At 41.7% G+C, this 21,067-nt stretch overlaps 1 protein-coding gene across 8 annotated transcripts in view; it reads right to left on the bottom strand.

The window, feature by feature from the left end:
- The window catches only part of THSD7B (thrombospondin type 1 domain containing 7B), a 1,583,202-nt gene that overhangs the window by 852,314 nt on the left and 709,821 nt on the right, over positions 1 to 21,067 (bottom strand). The window contains exon 1 of one of the 8 annotated variants that reach the window (XM_023259291.2): positions 5,915 to 6,161. The exons of the other annotated variants lie outside the window; for them this stretch is intronic. The gene's annotated coding sequence lies outside the window, so the exon portion shown is untranslated. Of the gene's footprint in view, positions 1 to 5,914; positions 6,162 to 21,067 lie in introns of those variants that run through there. 8 annotated transcript variants of the gene reach the window in all.

Below are 21,067 nucleotides of genomic sequence, written 5' to 3'. Positions count from 1 at the left end.
AATAGAGAGTGGTGTTCTTTCTCATTCAAATCCTTTACTATCAGACCTCCACAAGTAGATGCTAATAAGAAAGCTGATTCAATCAAACATTAAAATTAGAATTTACCACCTGAGTTGCTCGGACAGAGGGAGGGCTTTGTGAATTGGCATAATCAGAGAAAGCTCCGCGGAAGTATAATTAAAACCAGGTCTTGACTAATAGGTAGAATTTGGATAACTGGAGGTTGGGGGTGGAGATAGCAGCATTTGGGGCCTTTTTAAGCAAGTGTGGGTCTTGTGCATGACTTAAAGGGGGCAGGCCTTTTAGAGAGAGGTGGGTGGTAAGGAGTTAATAGCTGGCCTGAGTATATTTGATATGCTACCTGGAACACTATTTTTTCTGTTTAAGAAGGAAGCATAACTTGAGTTGTGTTTTTCAGGGTCCACCTAGCAGTGCTTGTTTTTATCTTTATCTAGAAGAGATCCAGAAGGAAGTACCAAAAATTTTTTCTTTAGGAGTCTGCAAAGTCAAGAACATCCCACTCCTCTCCGTGACTGGCCAGAAGATGTTCCAGTTCACAGAATGGGTCAGTTCAGGTGAGATTAAGCCTTATTAACAATTCTTAATCACAAAAATGAATGGAAGTCAATACGAAATAAATTGAGTTAATTCTGAGGACTAGAAATGGAGATGGAAAAAAATAATTACTTTTTCTCCAAAAGAAAAAAAAAAGCCTTGTTCAACTATTCCCACATACATACATTTTAATTAAGTAGTCTGAGACAGTTGTGTGGTAGAAGGTTGTAGTGGCCAACCTGGGTTATAAATCTGGCTCTTCCCACTTACCTACGATATGACTTTGTATGCCTGGTTTATGTTTTGGGGGAAAACAAATTAAAGTGAAGTTACAATGGCTTTCTATGACCTGATAACGCCATGGGATCTAGGTACCTTTGAGCTCTTTGACAGTGTAAATATATGCATATAATAATATTTAAGTGTTTTTAAATAAATGTTAGATATAAAAAAATTTTTAATGTAAATTTAAACAGATTCCAACTTCAGCTACTTGATAGTGTCATTGGTTACGTTTATTCATGTTATAAGTAAAAATAGCAAAGGAAGATAAAAATATATGCCAAGTGCTAGGGCTCAAGCACCAACTGATCAGAATAAGCTCTGGCAATAGCCTGAAGCTGGACCCACTGCCTCCCTGTCACACATACCAAGTGGTGACTCTCTTTGTGGTTGTAACAAGAGATGATCTGAGAGGTGTCAGGGGAGTGGCCTGTAGGATTGAGGTAGTGGTGGGGTCTTCAGGGAGCTTAGAACAGTCCCCATGTATCAAGTGGTACAGATGCATTACAACATTTTTACAACCAGTAAGGCTATATCAGAGCACACTGGCCAAATCACCCTGAATGTGTCTAACGTAAGCATAAAGGGCAGAAATCAATAGAGGAGAGCCCAGAAGGAAGCTCTTCAAGGAGAGATTAATGCAAGCCTTAGTCTTATTATAATTAAAATCTTTCATTTATATACGCTACTTGGTATGTTGTTTTTTTTAAATACCCGCCTGAAAAAAAATTAAAATATGCATTACTACAAAACTAGAATCTAAGAACAAGGCAATGGTGTCTAACTGCTATGAGGCTGAAAGCTTTTCTCAACATTATGATTCTTCCAGAAGTAATGAGCTGTTTGCTAACATGACACTAGGGCACAAATCCACAGCCAACCCTCATGCAGGCAAGTGGAAAACAGCAAAGAGTTTCTCTCCAGTCAAGGCATTGAAGAATTGTTTGTGCACTAGTTGCTTAGGATTCTGTTTTTAGCTGCAGCATATTTAATTTTAAGAGGCTCATAATTAAAATATGTCTAGAGAGGCAAAATCAAAAGCAAGCATCATGTCCCTGGCTGCAAAATACCTACCTTCAACAATTATAGCCTTTTGTTCTTCCTAGGAAACAGTTCCGCATTTTTACAGATCCTTACATGTAGGCCAATAACCAAACTTGCCTGATATGGAAAATTTTCTTTTTTTTAACTACAAAAAATTCTACAGGTCCCCACATCACAGCAAAGACTTGTACTTTCAGAATCCACTAACTGCAAACCTACCTAATGACCAAAAGATAGTATGAATAGTGATGCCTTGAAATGTTACTGGCTTTTATTTGTCACCACAGCATACACATACTCCTAAAGTATAGTAGTTCTTATATATGCTGTGTGACTTAACTGTTCAGATTACAAACCAAGACTTGAACTGAACTTTCTACCTTGCAATAACTGTACATTCTTACCAGTGCTGAGACTCTATTCCACGGCATCTCCAAGGCTGCTTTCAGAAGCCTAGATTGGATTTCACTAATATTATATCTCCTCAGTCAAGAGCTTCATACAAGCCAACAGGGAAGTGTACCTAATCCTCTTTCACTTGCTTTCATCAATAGCTACTGCTAGTTATTGTAAATAACCACTCATGAAAACACAAGTAAAACATCAACAAAAGAACCCCAATTAGTGCAGAAATTTTAAAGGTTGAATAAAATGTTTATCAATGGAGCAAGACTGCCACAGACTTAACATCTGCTAAAACACTGGTCACACTCAAACTCACAATCTCCAAAATTTCTAGAATTAAAAGCAGAGTTTAAAAATCATTCTACTTTCACAGGTTTAACATGCTAATTATCACTTAGATATTAATCTTGTTAACAGCTCCAAATTAAGGACCTATATTATATTTAGGAAGCTGCCTGGTGCTCAAAGTGAATGCAATTTATTCTTTTATAGTTATATCCTGGAAAAGTGTCTTCTTTTAAAAATATGAGGTATTCATGTGTAGTTCACATTCAACAATCCAAAAGCATATCTAAATAGCTCATGCTAGTAGTTTTAATAACAGAATACCTTCTATTTAGCCAAAGACCTGGCCTTTACGCTTTCTCTGTAGAGAATCTCTGAGCCTGTGTTTTTAATGGTGCTGTTCTTTTCTCCACCAAGTGGTATAGCCGTCACCTCTCAGAATCCTTTAATCTGTTTGTCTTGATTATGTACTTAATATATGGTACCATTTGTCATTCTGACTCTTAATTCAATAGGACCAGTCAACTATTCTTCATGGTTCTATTCAAACTTTTGAAGCAATGTTATTACATTCATGCCTAATCTTTACAAAGGTGTGCAGAACAGTGAAACTACAGTTAGGGCAAGATTTTTTTACTTTGAACAAATCATATGACTTTGCCTTCGGTCTGTGAAGTGTAATTAAAACGAGCTGATATGCTTTGGAATTCTTGTTTGGACACTCCTCTTCCACTAACTTAGCTCCTTTTCATTATGCTTTGTCAGACTTTTATTTAAGGACAAACTTTTCTTTCACAGATATTAATAAAAGAGTCATTGCTTCTGAAACAAGAGCTGCAGCAAAGTAGAAAACGTTCTTCATAGGTTTTTGAATGAAGTACATTATAGCAGCACCATCTTTCTTTAATTCTTTACTTTCGTTCTCTCAAAAGGTACACTCAGCAGAGACCAGAAAGGTGCCTTTACCTTTCGGTAAAGGGGCAAGGTGCCCCTTGCCGATTAATGTCAATACTGGAAAGAGTGGAGTCTGTGTTCATACTGTTCTTATGATCAGTAATTCTGTCTACCCGCCTCACACTCTTCCTTTCATAGCACTTCAAATTCTTTAACAAGCAACAGCTTTGATTAAAACAATGGGGAGGGTCACCCACAGAGGAATAAGAGACATTGTAAAGATCATTTCTCAAGTGTTGATTTAAATATTAAGGTAGATATAAAGTAAGCCAACTTGTTATGAACCCTCAAACTGGACTATCAGACTCCACTGGCAGTAGGCAATCCTTTCCCCCACCATACATCTCCAAGCACTTATCGTGGATTTGTCTCAAATCTTCAGAACTCTGAACGGACTGAATGTTCAGCGATGCTAGAACTGATCGGTGCTAATGTGCAAGACCATCCCACACTCTCTAAGTGAGCAATTGTATCTGTGTGTGTTGTCACACCTCAGGGGAATTCTCTGCATAATTCTTGTTTACTTTAATTTCCACAAGGAAGAGTTTCCAGTCCTCAACTCCCAGCAGTTAGGTGGAAACACACACACACACACACACACAGAGCCCAAACCTAAGAAGCCAATTCCAGGGAAGCTGCCAGGTTGGTTCATCTACCCACAGAAAGCAGAAAACTGGCCACATTAAGTTTTAAAAGAAGACTCCTGGTATTAATGGCATTGAGGTTTAAAAACAGCAGTGCTTCAAAGTGAAGCCTCAAGACAGTGACTTTATATAGCATTCAACCCACAAATATATGAGCCCTTCAGTCACTAGTAGATAGGATTGCTTGATTTGGTTAGTAACATCCCAAGTGGATTTCAGAAAGTCTTCAGCAATGGCTGTAGTATAGTCCAGAGCACAAAAAAAGGCTTCCCTGGAGATCACTGCCTCCAAGTTACCCAACAAACCCAGACTGTCCTGACACTGCCTGGAAGATAAATGTATCATCTTGACATCCCACGATTGCCTGTCAAAAGGAAACTCCAGATGCACGTGCACATGACTACATACACACACACACACACACACACACACACACACACACACTACAGCCTAGCTGACATGCACCCTACCATTTCCATGATAATAGACACCCACAGGTGCACTCCTGGAAAACACCAAGAAGGCTTCTCCAGCTAGGTTGTCATTTACCAGAGTACAAATGCACTTACAGCAGATCACCCTGGCAATGAATAGAGCACCAAATAATGCTGGCCTCTTCCACAGAACATGCCCAAGTATTAGAATCTTAAGTCAAACTCCCCTTTGACCACACTGAATCAAATAGAATTGTAACAGCTCTTAAGAGATGTTCCGAATATTTTGAAGAAAAAGTACCAGTAGGTCACACACCTACTGAAATAAAGTGTTTCTTCCTCTTATATTTAAATAAAGAAGATTGAGAGAACTTAAAGCTCCCTCCCTTCCCCAAACACACACACTCCAAGCTTTCCAACTTCTAGACTCAAACTATGCAGACTTGAAAAAGGGGAGGTCCATTTGCATATTCAAATAACTTTAATAATACAGGGGGTGCTAGGAAGGAAAGGTGACAGGAACATATGGAGTGATGCTGTAGAAATTACGTGCGTCCTCCTCCTTGCCCCACACTCTCACCCTCGATTCCCAGTTGTCTCTTGATAAACTGCTAGATGTCTCGGTAGACCCAGTAGTCCTATCCTCCCTAGCTCGCCCCTCGCCCCAAACAGGGACAATGAAAATGTAAACTGTTGCTGTAGCCTACTGACACTCCACTGATAAATCAGAGGAAACTGCAAAACTTCTCGACTTGCTCAGCTATCCTCCAGGGGCACTGAACGCCCACGCGCAGATTTCACAGTCTGCACTACCGAAAGGGAACCCTCAGTCAACCTGTTTGCAAAGCCCGCAGAACTCCCCGCCCTCCAATCCTGGGCTCTGAGGCTCCCGGGCAGGATGGGGGAACCTTTGGGTCCCTTCATCAGCATCCCCCCAAAGCATGCTGGAAGTCGGGGAACACGGCTCCTGCCACCCCAATTCCATGGCTCCGTCCCGTTGTCTTAGGTCTGTGCCCAAGTCCCTGCGTGGGGTATCTCCACCCGCCCAGCCCCGGGCTCTCCGCACCCTGCACCCTTCCCGCAGCCCCAAGCCAGAGGCTTCGGGGAAGCTCCGCTTGCAAGTTCCCGCGTCTGGCAGGGAGAGAGGGTGAGAGAAGCTGCCCGGAGAGCAAAGAGCAAAGTCTGCCCACGGAGCACCACCACCCGAGCACCACCACCACCCTGCCACCCTGGCTGCTGCCCCCTCTCTACCGCGCCGCCGGCCAGGGGCTGGGCATTCCCCGCTCGGGGCGCAGCGCGGCCGCACTCACCCGCCTTGCCCGAGCCACCGCCGCAGCCTCTGGGAGCCGCCGAGCCCCGAGCTTCCCGAGCGCAAGAAAGATGGTGGTGTGTGTCGGGAGACCACCCATTCCAGCGTCTGGCAACCTCAGCACTGAAGGAAGAGGAGGAGGACGACGAGGAGGAGGAGGAGGAGGAGGAAGGAACGGCGCAGTCGGACGCCATCTGCTGTACACCTCTGCGCAGCCATTGGCTGTCTGGTGCGTCCCCGGGAGCCGCGGGGCGCGGGGCCGCGGGGAGCCACCTTGTGCCTCGCCTCGCCTCGCCTCGCCTCCCCCAGCGGCCGCTCCCCTCCATTCGCCCCCTCCCGCCTCCTCCTCCCACCACCACCCCCAACCCCTCGACCCCCCTCCTTCGCCTAGCTGGCACCCGCACGACCCTCGGCTCAGCCCGCTGCCCCGGGCGAGAGCCGCAGGCGCCAACCTCGGCTCCCGCACTCCCCACGACTGTTTCCCGCAACTTTGAAGCTTCGGGGTGCAGGAGCAAGCCGGGTGAAGGGGACTCCCCCAATGGCCTGAACCTGGGATACCCAAGCTGCTGACCGCCACGGACTGGGGCAAGGGCTTTGCGCCTAGGGAATCCACAAAGTAATGGGGGGGGGGAGGGGAGGAGAAAGAGAGAGTGGGGTGATTTACTCATCATTTATAACCGCCCCCACCCAACACCCAGCTGCGTGGGAACACTCACACACACACACACCACAAACCACACACACGTAGAGCCGTGCCGCCCGGGCCACGGTGGACGGGCGTTCCTCCGCAGTCCCTGGGCAAGAAAGGGCTTCAGTGTCACAGGCAAAAAGACAAAGAAAGATCCCAGTGGGAAGAAAAGAGAGAGGAAAGAATTGGGGGTGACTCAGGAGGAACGCCAAAACCTGGGTCCGCACCTGCCTAGCTGTCCCCTTGTTGACGGGCTCTCAGAGGCTGTCAGTTCATGCAGACCAGTCTGGGAAAACCGCTAGCTCCAGCCTCTTTTTAAGAGGGGTTTTTAACTCCTGGAGTTTGGAAGGTGGGAAGGCGGGTGCCAAGGAAGGAGGGAAAGAGCCTTTGGCTCCTGGGTGGCGGGTGCCCAAGGCAGCGGAGGAGGTGAGAGAGAGGAGTCCGCCCAGGTGAGGCAGGAGTGCAGAGAGCACGTGGGCAGGCTAGGCGCAGAGACTCTGAGAGCCATTTGCTTGCTCTCTGACACTTGTTCCACACCCCCCTGGTTTTTTGACACCTTTGATCTACGGAACTTCTTAGGCTTGTTCAAAGAGATGAAGAAGTTTCTTCAAAAGGGAGAAAGGGGGATAAGTATGAGGACTACCTATTGCCAATTACAGGATATTTTTCCTGTCATGCCTCTTTAAATGAGCGAGCCCAGCGACAGCAGGGATTGTATCTTTTCGATTTTATCCAATGCTTGGCACACCACGGGTGCTTAAAAAGAAGCAAAATAATCATGAGAAAATTAAAGCTTGGTGTCATAGCGCAAATTAGATTAAAGAGATAAATAGAGCAGCTAGGGCTGTCACAGGAAAAAAAAAATTAAAGAATGTAAGTGCCACAGAAAAGAGAAAGTTGAATGTTATAAATATAATGGGGAGGGGTTCTGATGCATCTTGCCTGAATGGATCAGATCCATTCTGAAAGTGGAAAAGGGAACCCACCTTACTGAATATTTTAAACAGCAATCCTTATTCTCTCAGTGAGCACTGCCGTCACACTCTGGGTTATGCTTTTCTTTCTGACATCACTGTCTTAAAAATAAATCAGCTGCCGTTCATATCCTAGAATACTTTCCCAAGTCCAAGACTGTGATTTGTTACTCCCAAGAAATATAATGCCCAATTCTGTGAGCCTGGAGAAAGAGAAACTGGTCCATTATGTTTTATTGTAATCTCAATATATACAGATCAATAGCCAATGAGTCTCATTTAAGTAACTTCAGAAACAACAGCCAAAGAAAAACACTTCTGTTTTCCTGAACTGTTACATCCAGGCTTCCCGGATTTCAGTCTTCCCAGAATCGACGAAGTGTTTTCAGACCACATCCCGTGCAGGCACAGCCATATGGTGGAAAGATCTATGTTTGCAATCCTTCTGGAAAGAGGCCGTCAAGGATGACTTCTGAGTATGTCATTTATGGATATCTTTATAGTTATGTATCTCCCACCCTCTTCAGAAGTAATGATATGTATATTTTTCTTTAGGCTGGCAATTTGATGACAACCTGCATTCTAATTTAACTTTAGCCCATTCTCACTTACCCCCAGCTCTATGTCAGTGATCACTTAGGGTACTCATAAGAATATTTTGATTCTTAAGATGTCACTTTCCTCCTCTGCCATTGTTGTTTGTATTTGGTCCCCTGTTTTTGGAATTGAGGATACAAGAGATAATAGCTACATGGCAATTATGTTGGTAGACACTGGACTTCTTAAAATCAAAAATATGTAATTCATAAGGATGAAATCTAAGTTATTTCTAAACATACAAAGAACTATGAGCTTTAAGTATTGCTAGATTTTGCTAGCTTACTGACTCCTTAAACTACAAAATAGCCACTTTTCATTAAGGCGCTATGCTGACAACAGGTTTTTCAGTGTAGTCAAATAGTATAAGGTGCCTGAACATTCTCTGACACTGTTCAGTTGCATAAAAATCCATTAAAAGGATAAGGCAGACATTTCTACCTCAGACTCCCAGTTTATGTTCTAAACACATATTTTACTAATAATAGAGTTTCTTGCCAAGATAATCAGCTTTGGTCCTTGATAAAAGCACTGCCCTCAAAATCTAGATCAGGTTATAGACATTAAAAAGATAACACAGGCAGGGAAAGAGACATTGTCAGCAAAGGCTGATGGGGGTAAGGGGGAGTTTTATAAAATAAGTAAAGGATTTGAAAGAGGTGGCCATGAAAGATACGTGACATTATTATATGTAAGGAATAGATCAGTGTTTCAATGTGGAAAATAAGCTGGAGATTACAAATTCTCATAACCCCACACACAGAGATGCCAAAAGCCCCAATCACCTCCAGGCTTCCAGTGAGTAGGGAACAAAACAAGAGAACAATGGAAGGGGAGAGGAGGTGGGAGGAGAAAGTCTCTTGGGATCTAGTCACTAGTGAGACCCAAGAGAGACCCACAGAGGAACGTAACCCTGTACTATCCAAATACTGATGGAGTTTAAATTTTCATTTTTGTTGTTATATGTATTTGTCATTGTTCTTTCTGAACATGATATTCTCCATACAGTCTAACAAGCTAGATGGGAAAGTGCTGTGTAAATAAATAGACAGGTATTGGCATTACACAAATAAGAGATAAAGAAAGCATGTAGATAAAAAAGCCCAATGTAAAATAGGAGTAAGAAATGCAAGCCTGGGCCAACATTTTGGGCTTGCCGTCCAGAAGTCATTTCCCAGGTCTACACTAGCCCCACCACTGAAGCAATGAATTGAGTCAAATGTTCAGTCACTTTGGTAGGCAAAACAGGAGTCGGGGGAGGGGGAGCACCATGGTTGTCATAATTTACACAATTCATTCAGGCCAATTCCAGGTTGGATGAGATTCCATGGCAAATATGAACATTTTTTCAGCCAAAAAAGAACATTTCATCCTGGCATACAAGTGTAAGTTTTGAGCTTGGTCCAGTAATTTGATTTTGATGTGTCAACATCTTAAAATACAATGTAAAGATAATGTATTGAAAAGTAGTGTAGTGGAACTCCTTTGGCTTCTGGCCCAGTGCAGTCCCTGTGAGGCACCAATGCTTTCCCAGCAGACACTCAGCATTCACAAACTTACTCCTGAACCATCAGCTTCAGTTATTCATTTAGCAAGATATTTGTTGGCTGTCTGTTGTGTTCCTAGAACTTGTATAACATTTGTCTTTTGGTGATATAGGGGGCTGAGTCCTTGCCCTCATGGAGTTTATAATATAATGGGGCATAATACAGTATACAGACACACAAGCATATATTATTTTATATTAGAAGCATATAAAATGAGGGAAAAGAGTTTTGTGAAAAAAGAAATGTAGTAGAGGGGAGTAGAAGAGAAGGAAAAGGCTCAGGTGAGTTCTCTCAAAGGAAATGATGTTTAGGCTGAGACCCAAAAGATAATCAGAGGTAATATTTAGTGAATTTTCTCTACCTATTGGACATTGGGCTAAGTCCTTTACATGCATCATTTAAACCTCATAACTAGCCCATGAGGCAGGCCCTATTATCAACCCCATTTTACAAGAGAAGCATAGACATCATAAGCAACTTCTTCAAAGTCACACAGCTGAGAAGTGAAAAAGCTAGGATCTGACCAGGCAGTCTCTTGTGGTCAGATACACTGCAGCTCATATAAGTAGACATTAGCCAAGAAGGGGAATGGCAGAGAATACGACCAAAGACCCTGTGGCTTGAAGAGCTTGGCACACAAAGAACCCATAAGGGTCCACAGAAGTTGGACATTAGTAAGCCTGGGGCAGAATGACATGAGGCAGGGCAGGAGGGCAGGCAAGGACCAGAATGTGTGGTTCTTGTGAGCCAATGAGTGGTTTTAACTCTGTGAGCAAAATGATCAATCTAGACTTTTGAAAGGTCCCCAGCATGCCATTCAGAGACAACAAATAGAGCAGCAAGACTGGAGCAGTCATGCAGGCAAGAGATGATGGGGACTTACTGGAAAGGGAGAGAACCGTACAGGTGGATGGATATTGGGAAGGCTTTGTTCATCTCTTCATTTCTACTTCTGCCTTCCCAGATCTCCTCAAGTCTGACATGCGGTTTTACCCCAGGATCCAAAATCCTAAATTCTTCATCTCAGTCACTGGATCATGGGTCTGTTTCCTTGTCACATACTTGTATTGTAGATAGGATGAGTAGCAGTGAACCCCCCACCCCTTGCCCCCTGCCATCAATTTGCCCAGTTCTGAGGCTCTGCTTCTGAGCTCTGTCATAGAATGCCCCCTCTCCACTCAGTATTATCTGAGTTCTTCGTTTTGTTGCTTATCCTCCAACAATATTTACTGACCAATAAATCAAGGGTATGATGGTCCTTTCTTCCCCACTGTTCTCTAACATCACCAAGCCATAGCAGAATCAGGAGAGGCAGTCACTCGATCCACATTAAACAAGAGAACAGGGGCAGGCAACTTCAATATATATAAGAAACAACTCCGACTAATTTGGAAATAATAAAACCCCTGGAGTGACAACTTGGATCACATTCATAATGACTTGGTTTGTAAAGACCAGGTGTTATGTAGATTGGAGCTTGTTATTATCCAAAGATTTGGCAACCCTAATCCTCTTCTACTGGGCACAAAGCCATGCAATACTCACAGGCCTAACTTTGACAAGATGGGCATGAGAGCCTATATCTTCTATTCTGCTGTTTTTCAAGGACACCAGTCTATCTAATGGGCACTAGGTCCCTCTGTAATTAGGAAGGATAGAAAACACTGGAAAATGACCGTATTGTCAACAGATCGCAAGCTACCGTGTTTGTGAGTGTGGAATGTCAGGAAGAACAAACGAAAGAGGTTTTTCTTATTTCTTGGTCATTTAGCCATAATTCCCAATTGTCTGGGTTACAGAAAAACCCCCAATACATACAATGTCGAAACCAAATTTTATATAAGAGAAAATTTCATAACTCTAGCATGTTCTTCATAGATTCAGAATTATGCCATTTTTCTTGCTGCTTCCTCATTGACTTTCCACCTTTATATGATATGTTATCTTCCTGAAATACTCTCTGTCATATCACTGTGATTCCCAGGAATCTACTATTCCCTTCATCCTTTCACTTGGTCGGTCTCTTCATAAATATCAGCTCCTCAGAAAAGCCTTCCCTGACCCTCCCTTGTAGAAAATGGCATGTTCCATCCCTATCTCCTTAATCTGCCTTTCTGTGCTTCATAATATTTATCACAATCTTAAATATTTCCACATACTTGTTTCAATGCTTTTATTATCCTCCTATCAACAATGTAAACCTCATGAGGTCAGAGACTATGCCTTCCTCCACACACACACCATACTTATAATAGTGGCTAGTATATGGTAGGGACTCAATAATTGTTTCACGAGCAAATGAATATATTAATAAACAAATGGCATAGATTACCAGTTTACTGACTTTTGAAATCCTACCGAATCTGGCCCCACCCTATCTTTCCAACCATATTTCTTGCCATGGTCCAAAAAACACCCTTTCTCTAGTTTCAGGGGTCTCCTCACTTGCTCCTTCACAGTTGGAAGCTTTGATTCAGCACTTCTATGTGTCCCTCCCAGTCTTGCAGATCTGACTTCGCCTCAAAGTCCCACCTCCTCTAAGAGATTTTCCTAGATCTAATTTTATTTCACATCCATCTATTTCTTCCCCTTATCAAACTCCTAGAATGCTCATTGTCTGTGCCATTCAGTTTTTCAATTAACTGTACACCGTCTCTTACTATTCTCTGATGGTTACATAGCCATTAGCCTCATCCTCTCAAATGCACTGTTAACTGCCTTGAGAGTAAGATAGCCACTTCCTATCTTTCCTTCAGTGCATAATTTTTGGTACCCAGCAGGCATCTGGTAAGTACTTATTGATGGTCTAGGTAGGTGAAGAATCTGAACAAGGAGGTTAGGCTTCCTTTGGTCATTGATGTTAACACTTGGTTAAGAAACACTCACCACCTTATCACCAGCACCCTTATCACCTCATGTTTGTGGGAGTTGATACTGCCTGGTGCCAGGAAGGACTGTCCATAAATTGAACAAACACTGAAAATCTGCTTTATGACAGACACCTTTGTAAGTGCTAGGGAGAGTCCTGGAAGAGATGATTACCTGAGAAAACAATACCCTTAAACTGCAATCTAAAAAGCCTTGGAGACCTCCTATGGACCTGGTGGAAACCCCAAGAAGGATCATCTAGTATTACCTAGTGTGGGGCGAGTCAGGAAGAGCTTTCCAGGTTGGATCTCTCTGCATCTGCCCAAATTTAGAGCCAACAACAATGACGACAAAAATTTCTCAGGTCTTGTGACCTACTGGCTTGAAATAGCGTACCAATGTAGCCTCTTGCAGTGTGCTGTGCTCTACTCATGACTTCATTCCAAGAAATCATAGCACCAGCTCTCTCCTGTAACCAACAATGTAGGGAAAACACAACTGCCATTGCAATGTCTATGCATGCTGCGAAATCAGTCCTCATGCTCAAATGGGTTTGGACTCCTATTTTTATACTTCATCTTTTTTTCTTAACTTCCTAGGCACCATACAACTCTGGATCTCCTCTTTTGTTCAAGCCCAGTGTGTTAGAGCACATTAGAGTTTTAGACTGGGCTCTCTTTTCCTCTCCATTTGTACTTTCTCCTTACATGAAAATGTCCATTCCCATGATGTCAAGTAGTATCTTTTTACTGAAAGTGCATAAATACATTTATGTGCTGGTACTGGTCAGTACAGGCTAAGTTGTGCTACAGTAACATATGAGCCCCCAAACCTCAATGCCTTAACACAAGAAGGTTCATTTCTCTCTCATCTTGTGTGACCAACACAGATTAGCAGAGGGAATAGGCATTCTGCTTCACATTCAAGGCTCTCCCATCTGGAACATTGCTGGTCACTGTGGCAGCAGAAAGAGAGATCACAGAGAACTTGAAATTTCTCTTCAGTGCTTCAGCCCAAAGTGACATCATCCATGGCCAGAGTAGTCACATGACCCATACCAAAACATATGTGCATATACAGTGAACAATAACTCTCTCTGCCATACCAACACTGGGCATCCTTGGTAGTCCAGCTTCATATCCAAGTGCTTGCTTGACATCTTTTTTGACATTACCAATGTACTTCAAACTGAAAATTGGTTTTTCCCCCAAACCTGCTTCTGTCCCAGTCTTCTCTGCCTCGATATATACCACCATCTGTTAAATTACTCAACCCCAAACCCTAAAAATTACTCTTCATTCCTTCCTTCTGTCACTTTATCCACATGGGAATAACTAATTATTTGTATCCATGTCTCCACATCTCCACTACCAAAATGGTGATCTAAGCCATCATGGTCTTTCAGAGTAGGTAACAGTAGCCACTTACTAACTGACCTGCTTTCTTATGATCTTGTCCTCTTACAATCCATTATCTATAGAGGAGCCAGAGTGATCTTCTTAAATAGTATATTGATAAAAAATTTTCCCTGATTAAAACTTTCTGATAATTTCCCAATACTCTTAGAATAAATTCCAAATTCCTAATGTCTGGCTTCTATCTTTCCCTGAGAAGTCATCCCCTACCTCTCTACTCTGTCGCTAAACCATGCCAATTTCAGTGCTGCCTTTGGGTCTTTGAGCCAACTCTGTGTTGTGCCTTGATGATCACTCCCAGACCTGCATGGGATGCCTTTCTCTTCCCATTCAGGTCTCAGCATTAATGTCATTTCTTGAAGGAGGCTTTTCTGGACACCTTAATTAAAGTAGCCCCCACTCACTCTCAATCACGCTTGCCTACTTCGTTCTTTGCATAGTATTCATCATTATTTGATATTTTTCTATTTCCATATTTGTTTCTCCACGGGAATAAAGGCTCTTTTAGAGCCAAACTCCCCACCTGCCTGTTTACTCTTGTACCCTTCAGTTCCTAGAGGAATAGTGCCAGGAATATGGAATAGGTGTTCAATAGACATACACTAAAGAAATGCATTCATCAGCGCACTTCAAAACTCTGACACCATTTCTATGTCTCACCTTCATCCTAAGAGTGAGCATTGGCTTCTTTTCCATTTATCCTTTTAACACAATAACACAAAAGACTCAGGCTGAAATCCTTATTTGAACTGATGGAGACAAATCTAAAATAAAATAGTGAAGTGATCATCTATGCATTGGTGGTTTGCAGTGTTCTCCTTGCCAATCAGAAGGAAGAAGTTAACTAAGGAGGCAGCTACTTGTCACATCTAGAGGTTCTCTTGACCCAAGTGATTAAGATGATGTGCCTGATGTGGTGAACTTTTATATTACATTGCCAGATAACTGTGAAAACAGCCCTTTTGTCACAATGAGTTCTCAATTTTGGTGATGGCTGTCACTGTTCTGGAAGGAGATGACTCACCTAGAATAGGGGGCGGAGAGTGGGGACAGTGACAGGATGGGAGACAGTACAGATCTGATGGTATGTTTCCAAGCCCAGTGAAATAAATAGAAAGTGAAGGTGCCATGATACATAGGCATATCTTGACGCCACAATATTATATAGCTTCAGTCCAATGTCTAAAGCCCTCAAGAAAGGAAAGACACCCCTCCCTTCTTAACAGTGTCCTCTCCCTAAAATGAGAATTCCAAGAGACTAAAGGCAGTTTATCTCCTAGTGTCTAGCTCTACTTAGCTTCTCAAAACTGTCAGGACAGGTATCTGGGGACATAGAAAGGAATGTCCCCATTGTGTATCAACCTTTATACAGAACTGCTTTCCCAGAACATATCCTCACATCTTGATGCTCGACTTGCTTCTGCTCCTCCTCATCACCAATTCCTTGATCTGGCTTCTTGTTTATTCCTTTTAACCCCATTACCACAATGCCTCTTAGCATGCTTCTCCCACAAGGACAATTTGCCTTCCATTCCAACCGTGATTTGGTCTATCTATCACATGTTATTTCTTCAGGTGTTTGAGAACAATATCCTACCCAGTCTAGTCTGACCTTCATGTCCTTATTTGTCAAAGCAGACCCACTAGGTAGGTTTACTCTACTTAGAGCTGCAACTTCCTCAGCAAGATAGTTATTATGGATGAAATGTTTGTGTCCCCCCAAATTTCATATGTTGAAGCCCTAACTATTGATGTGATAATATTTGGAGGTGGAGCCCTTAGGAGGTAATTAGGTTTAGATCATGTCATGAAGGTGGGGTCCCCATGATGGGACTAATACCTTTATAAGAAGAAACAAAAGAGCTTGCTCCCCCCCTCTCTCTCTTTCTCTCTGCCATGTAAGTACAGCAAGCAGGTAGGCCCTGCAAGCCAGAAAGAGGGTCCTGACCAGGACCTGACCATTCTGACACCCGGATCTCAAACTTCCAGCCCCCAGAACTCTGAGAAATAGATGTCTATCATTGAAGCCACTTATACTATGGTATTCTGTTATATCAGCCTGAGCTAAGACAATAGCTACTCACCTTTCCTAACTGTACATTTCCAAAAATAACCATGTTCTATTTATTATCTTGTAACCTTTAGAGTCAGACAGGGAGGAAGGAGGTCTTCTATATTTCCAGTCTAAATTCCTCAGGATTTAATTTAATTAGAGCTCATACCAAAATGAAGATTTTGACCACATGGGGGAAAAATGCTTCTTACTTCATTCCTATAAAACTCTTTCAATCTTTAAGGAACCTTATTTCAATGATATTTGATCTATCCCTGATTATACAATTATTAGCCTTTTGGTGATCTAACCAATGACATTTAAATGGCATTTATGTGCAGGGCTTGAATCATGGAATCACAAAACTTTTGAGCTTAAAGATACCTCAGAGAAAATATAGCCCGATTCCTGTATTTAAAAGATAAGGGAAGTTGAGCCCCCGATAGCTGAGTGTCTTGTACAAGGTCACACAGCTTGTCGAGAAATAGAAGAGAAGAAAACATGCGAGATGGCCTTCCTAGCATTCCACCTGTAGTTGAAGAAAAGTATTTAAAAAGATAAAAAGGAAAAGAAAGGTTTTAGTCTCTTATACAGAAAAAAATAAAACAAAAGGCCCCCATTGAACTGATGCCTTCCCAATAAACTTTATCACACTTCTAGTATGTCATTAACACAGACATTCTTCCAAACATAATTTTGAAAACAGTGGCTAATTCCCAGATCACTGGGCTTGAGGCATGGGAGAGAGTGGGAGCAGAGGTCTTAAGAATACCAAAATCATAGTCCCCGGAACCAGTTGTTCCTGTTTCTATCCTGTTGGGAGCCTTGTGTAAGAGAAAACTGAAATTTTTCAGCTGCACACAGATTGCTTTATTTAGCAGACAATCTCAAAAAAACATGTTCTCTTGTGATTTAAAGCTTGATTATCTAATTTTCTCTTTGCAGTGCCCCTCTACCAGCAAACACCTGCTAAATGGCCAGAATAGACATGACTACTCGGTGAATTGTCCTGGGCTCTCCAGGCGTCTTGTGCTTCACGGTCTCACTGGGAGTGTCCATTCACTCCCACAGCTCCCACCACACTGGCTCAACCTCAGCCTCCAGCTCTGAGCTTTCCTTGGAACTTGAGATTCATTTCTAACTGCCAAAGGTGTATCTCTGCCTTGATGTGACACAGGCACTCTAAACTCAGCAAGTCTAAAAACAGATTACTTTCCCACATGACCCCAAATCAGTCTTATAACCTACCTAACCCATCTAGGTTAATGGTGTCACCAAGCACTCCATTGCCTCAAGAAGCATCTCTGAGTCTTCCTTCTCCTCACGCACCACATCCAGTCAATCACCAGTCTCTCCTGCCCACCTCTAAGGTATCTCTGGAATCTGCCTCCTATTCTGTAGCCCCTTATCATCTTTCCAAAGTCCAGACTCCATCATCTTTTGCCTAGACTATTGTAATAATCTTCTCACAAGATAATCTTATTTTCCCTGCCTTTTCCAATTCTAATACACTCCTGCCAGAAATCCTTCTGTGGCTGCCTATTGCCTAAAGAATAAATTCCAAAATCTTTAACACAGAAAAAACAGATGACTTTAAATTTACTTACTTGACATTTAGCTATACTGAGCCTAAATTTGCCATCCAGAAAATTTTATCATCAGTAATAGATCTATTCTCAAGAGCTGAACGTGGCATAAGAATATCTACGCCCATACTCACAAAGAGAAATATGTATTGCGGTTGAGAGAAAGGAACAGATGAAACTAGATGAAGTCCTGACTCTACCATGAACCATCATAGTGATCTATTTCCCTATCTGCAAAATAGGGATGATAATAGTACATAATGCTTTGGGTTGCTGTGGGAATTACATGAGATGGGTGCAATGTGACTAATGCGTGGAGGTGTCAATATTATTATTATTACTAATATTATTAGTCGACATGATTACTAATATAGTAATTACTATGATCATAACAGCTCTTTAAATATTTCAGGATAATTATGATAGTCCCCTCATTATTCTCGTCTTCAAATCAAACATTACACTTCTTACAATCGTTTTCAAAATCATGTTGTTTTGAGAATGGCTCTCATTCTGGTCAACTCCTCCAGGCCATTAAGAAACTTACCATCATGACTTCACCCTAAGACTTTCAGGAATTCATCCTTCCAAACAGTTTAAAGGTGATTAATAGAAAGTTTCTTTCTGCAAAGGTGTTTTCTCTTTTAATCACTACAACTCTAGAAGCTTCAACTCCTCTTTACTTTAGTGTATAGTTTCGCTTCCTAATTGGGGCTTTCAAGGAAATTTTAGAGTGACTATCTCAGACCACGAATTAGTCTCTCCTTGCTAAAAATGCACCTTCCAGGTTTTGGTCAGAGATTATTGGCAGGAAGTGAGGGGAAGGTTTGCACTTCCTTTCTGTGGCTTCCTAGAGCAGTGCTATCAGTCTAACACTTTTCACCAGCTCTGAATTTACAGTCGTGTTAATAAGTAAAAGAGGATAGTTGGTAAAGCAGCAAATTGGTCTCCCCTTGCTATAAAAATGAAAACAGATAGCAAAAACAGTATTCTATCAAGTAAGGGAAGTACTCCCAAGAAGTCAAGATATTGTTAGAGATGCCTTCAAAATATCAACAGATAATGAGATTGGGCAATGAGCCAATGATATCCAAGCAGAATATATTTATTTTTTTCTTATGTGAATTACATGATACTTCAAAAGTACCAGAGAATTTCCATTTAACACATTCACGGTGTAGTTACTGTCATCCCAGGTGTGACTGAGGAAGTTTTAAAACAAAATCACTGCAATAAAGCTTGTTTCAAGTAGCATCATGGGAAAGAGCACTCAAGTCTAAATATTTCAGTCTTAATATTGGCCTATCTTTTACTAGCCCTGTGACCTTGGGTAAGATACCTAATCTCTCTAGATCTCCATTTACTTAACTATAATATGAGGAGGGGAAAAGAGAGGACCTTAACATATTGTTTTGGAATGAGGACCAAGTCAAGATAATGCACATCAGGGCGCCTGGGTGGCGCAGTCGGTTAAGCGTCCGACTTCAACCAGGTCACGATCTTGCGGTCCGTGAGTTCGAGCCCCGCGTCGGGCTCTGGGCTGATGGCTCAGAGCCTGGAGCCTGTTTCCAATTCTGTGTCTCCCTCTCTCTCTGCCCCTCCCCCGTTCATGCTCTGTCTCTCTCTGTCCCAAAAAAATAAATAAACGTTGGAAAAAAAATTAAAAAAAAAAAAAAAGATAACGCACATCACAGACTTCACACAGAGCCTAGCACACAGTAAACGCTCAACAGTCATTGGTCAAACATGACTGTGGTTGAATAATAAATAAAACTGCTATGAATCTCACTTCATTTTTGCTTAGAGATCCAGTGCAGTGACACAAAGTGAAAAATTGAGTCAACAGTTTTATTTCTTGTAATGAACTATATTTTTTAAATGTTTATTTATTTATTTAGAGAGGAGGAGGAAAGAGAGAGAGAGAGCAGGGGAGGGGCAGAGAGAGATGGGGACAGAAGAGCCAAAGTGGGCTCCACGCTGACAGCAGAGAGCACGATGCGGGGCTCAAACTCACAAACCATGAGATCATGACCTGAACTGAAGTTAGACACTTAACCAACTGAGCCACCCAGACACCCCAACAGTTTTAAATTTCATCTCTTCATCTATTTGTTTTCAATCTACATAAAATCAAATACTGTCAACTTTTATTCCCACTAAAATGACCAGCTGTTCTATCACCAGGTAGAAATGCCCTGTGTGAATATTTCCTTTGACACAATGCACTTTCTTATTTCATAAACTTAGCTGCTCCATAGAAACCTGTACACGCTAAAGAAATCTTACTTAAAGTTCTGTGCAAGGTCAGGGAGTGGCATGTGATTAAGAAAAAAAATCTTCAAATATGCCAATTGAGAATGTTCTGCAAAATAAACTACAGTATTTTTTACCCTAGCCAAGGTGTTAGTAAAGAAAGGAAAGATTCCTTAAAAAAAAAACTCCACCAAGCACACTGGTGGCTTTAATTAGGTGTTAAATACAGGCACATGAATAACTAAATTAAGTTGTACTCCTGTCAGCCTGGAAAATATTATTGTATTTATTGCAACCAGGGTGTGGGCAGCAAGTTTTGAGAGATGTTTGAAGAACTGCAGGACAACTATACGAGTCTCAGATTTCCTTTGGTTTCATGGTGTTTAGATTAGCTGCTGCTCTATTAGGAGTCAAATACAGAAGCATGCCATATGTCCCCCTTCCTGTTAGATACAGTTCAAGTGACATTATTGGATGATGAATACAGGATCACGATGAACTAAATTAAGTCAATATAAAATACCATGGTGTAGGTTTCATAAGGTGTTTTACCAGTATTAGTCTATAAATAAACCACACTGTCTTAATTCAAGAATATGTATAACTTATTTTCTTTTGATTGATCAAAATATGTTCATCAATAGTAAAATAGCATCCCTTAATGAAAAGTCCAGGGCAGAGCAAAATGTTGATAATAATATTTGCTATCATTTATTGACTTCCAGATATACACATGCATAGAGTTCTAAGTATTTCATAGATATTTAATCATTTAATCCTCCTAGCAATTTTAAGACTGTCTAGTGTAGCCACTATTATCATTCCCATTTTATAGAGGAGAAAACTAGGCACAAAAATGTTAACTACATTGCCCATGGCAACTCACCTAGTAAGTTCATAAGCCAGAATTTGAATGCAAACAATCTAATCTAGATGCCTTAGTAATAGTCTCTATACCAGTGGTTCTCTGAATCCAGGGTGATTTTACCCCCAAGGGATATTTGGCAATATCTGAAGATAGTTTTGACTGTCACAGTTGGGAAGGGAGAACTATGGGCATCTACTAGACAGAATCTAGGGATACGGTTAAATCCTATAATGCACAGAACAGTCCCACAACAAAGAAATGTCTAGCACAAACTGTCAACAGAGTGAGGTTGAAAACACTGCTTT

This window comes from Felis catus, chromosome C1 (assembly GCF_018350175.1).
Source record: "Felis catus isolate Fca126 chromosome C1, F.catus_Fca126_mat1.0, whole genome shotgun sequence".
Classification (NCBI taxonomy): Eukaryota; Metazoa; Chordata; class Mammalia; order Carnivora; family Felidae; genus Felis; species Felis catus.
Note: the sequence above shows the minus strand (reverse complement) of the source record. Positions and strands in the feature narration are given on the sequence as shown.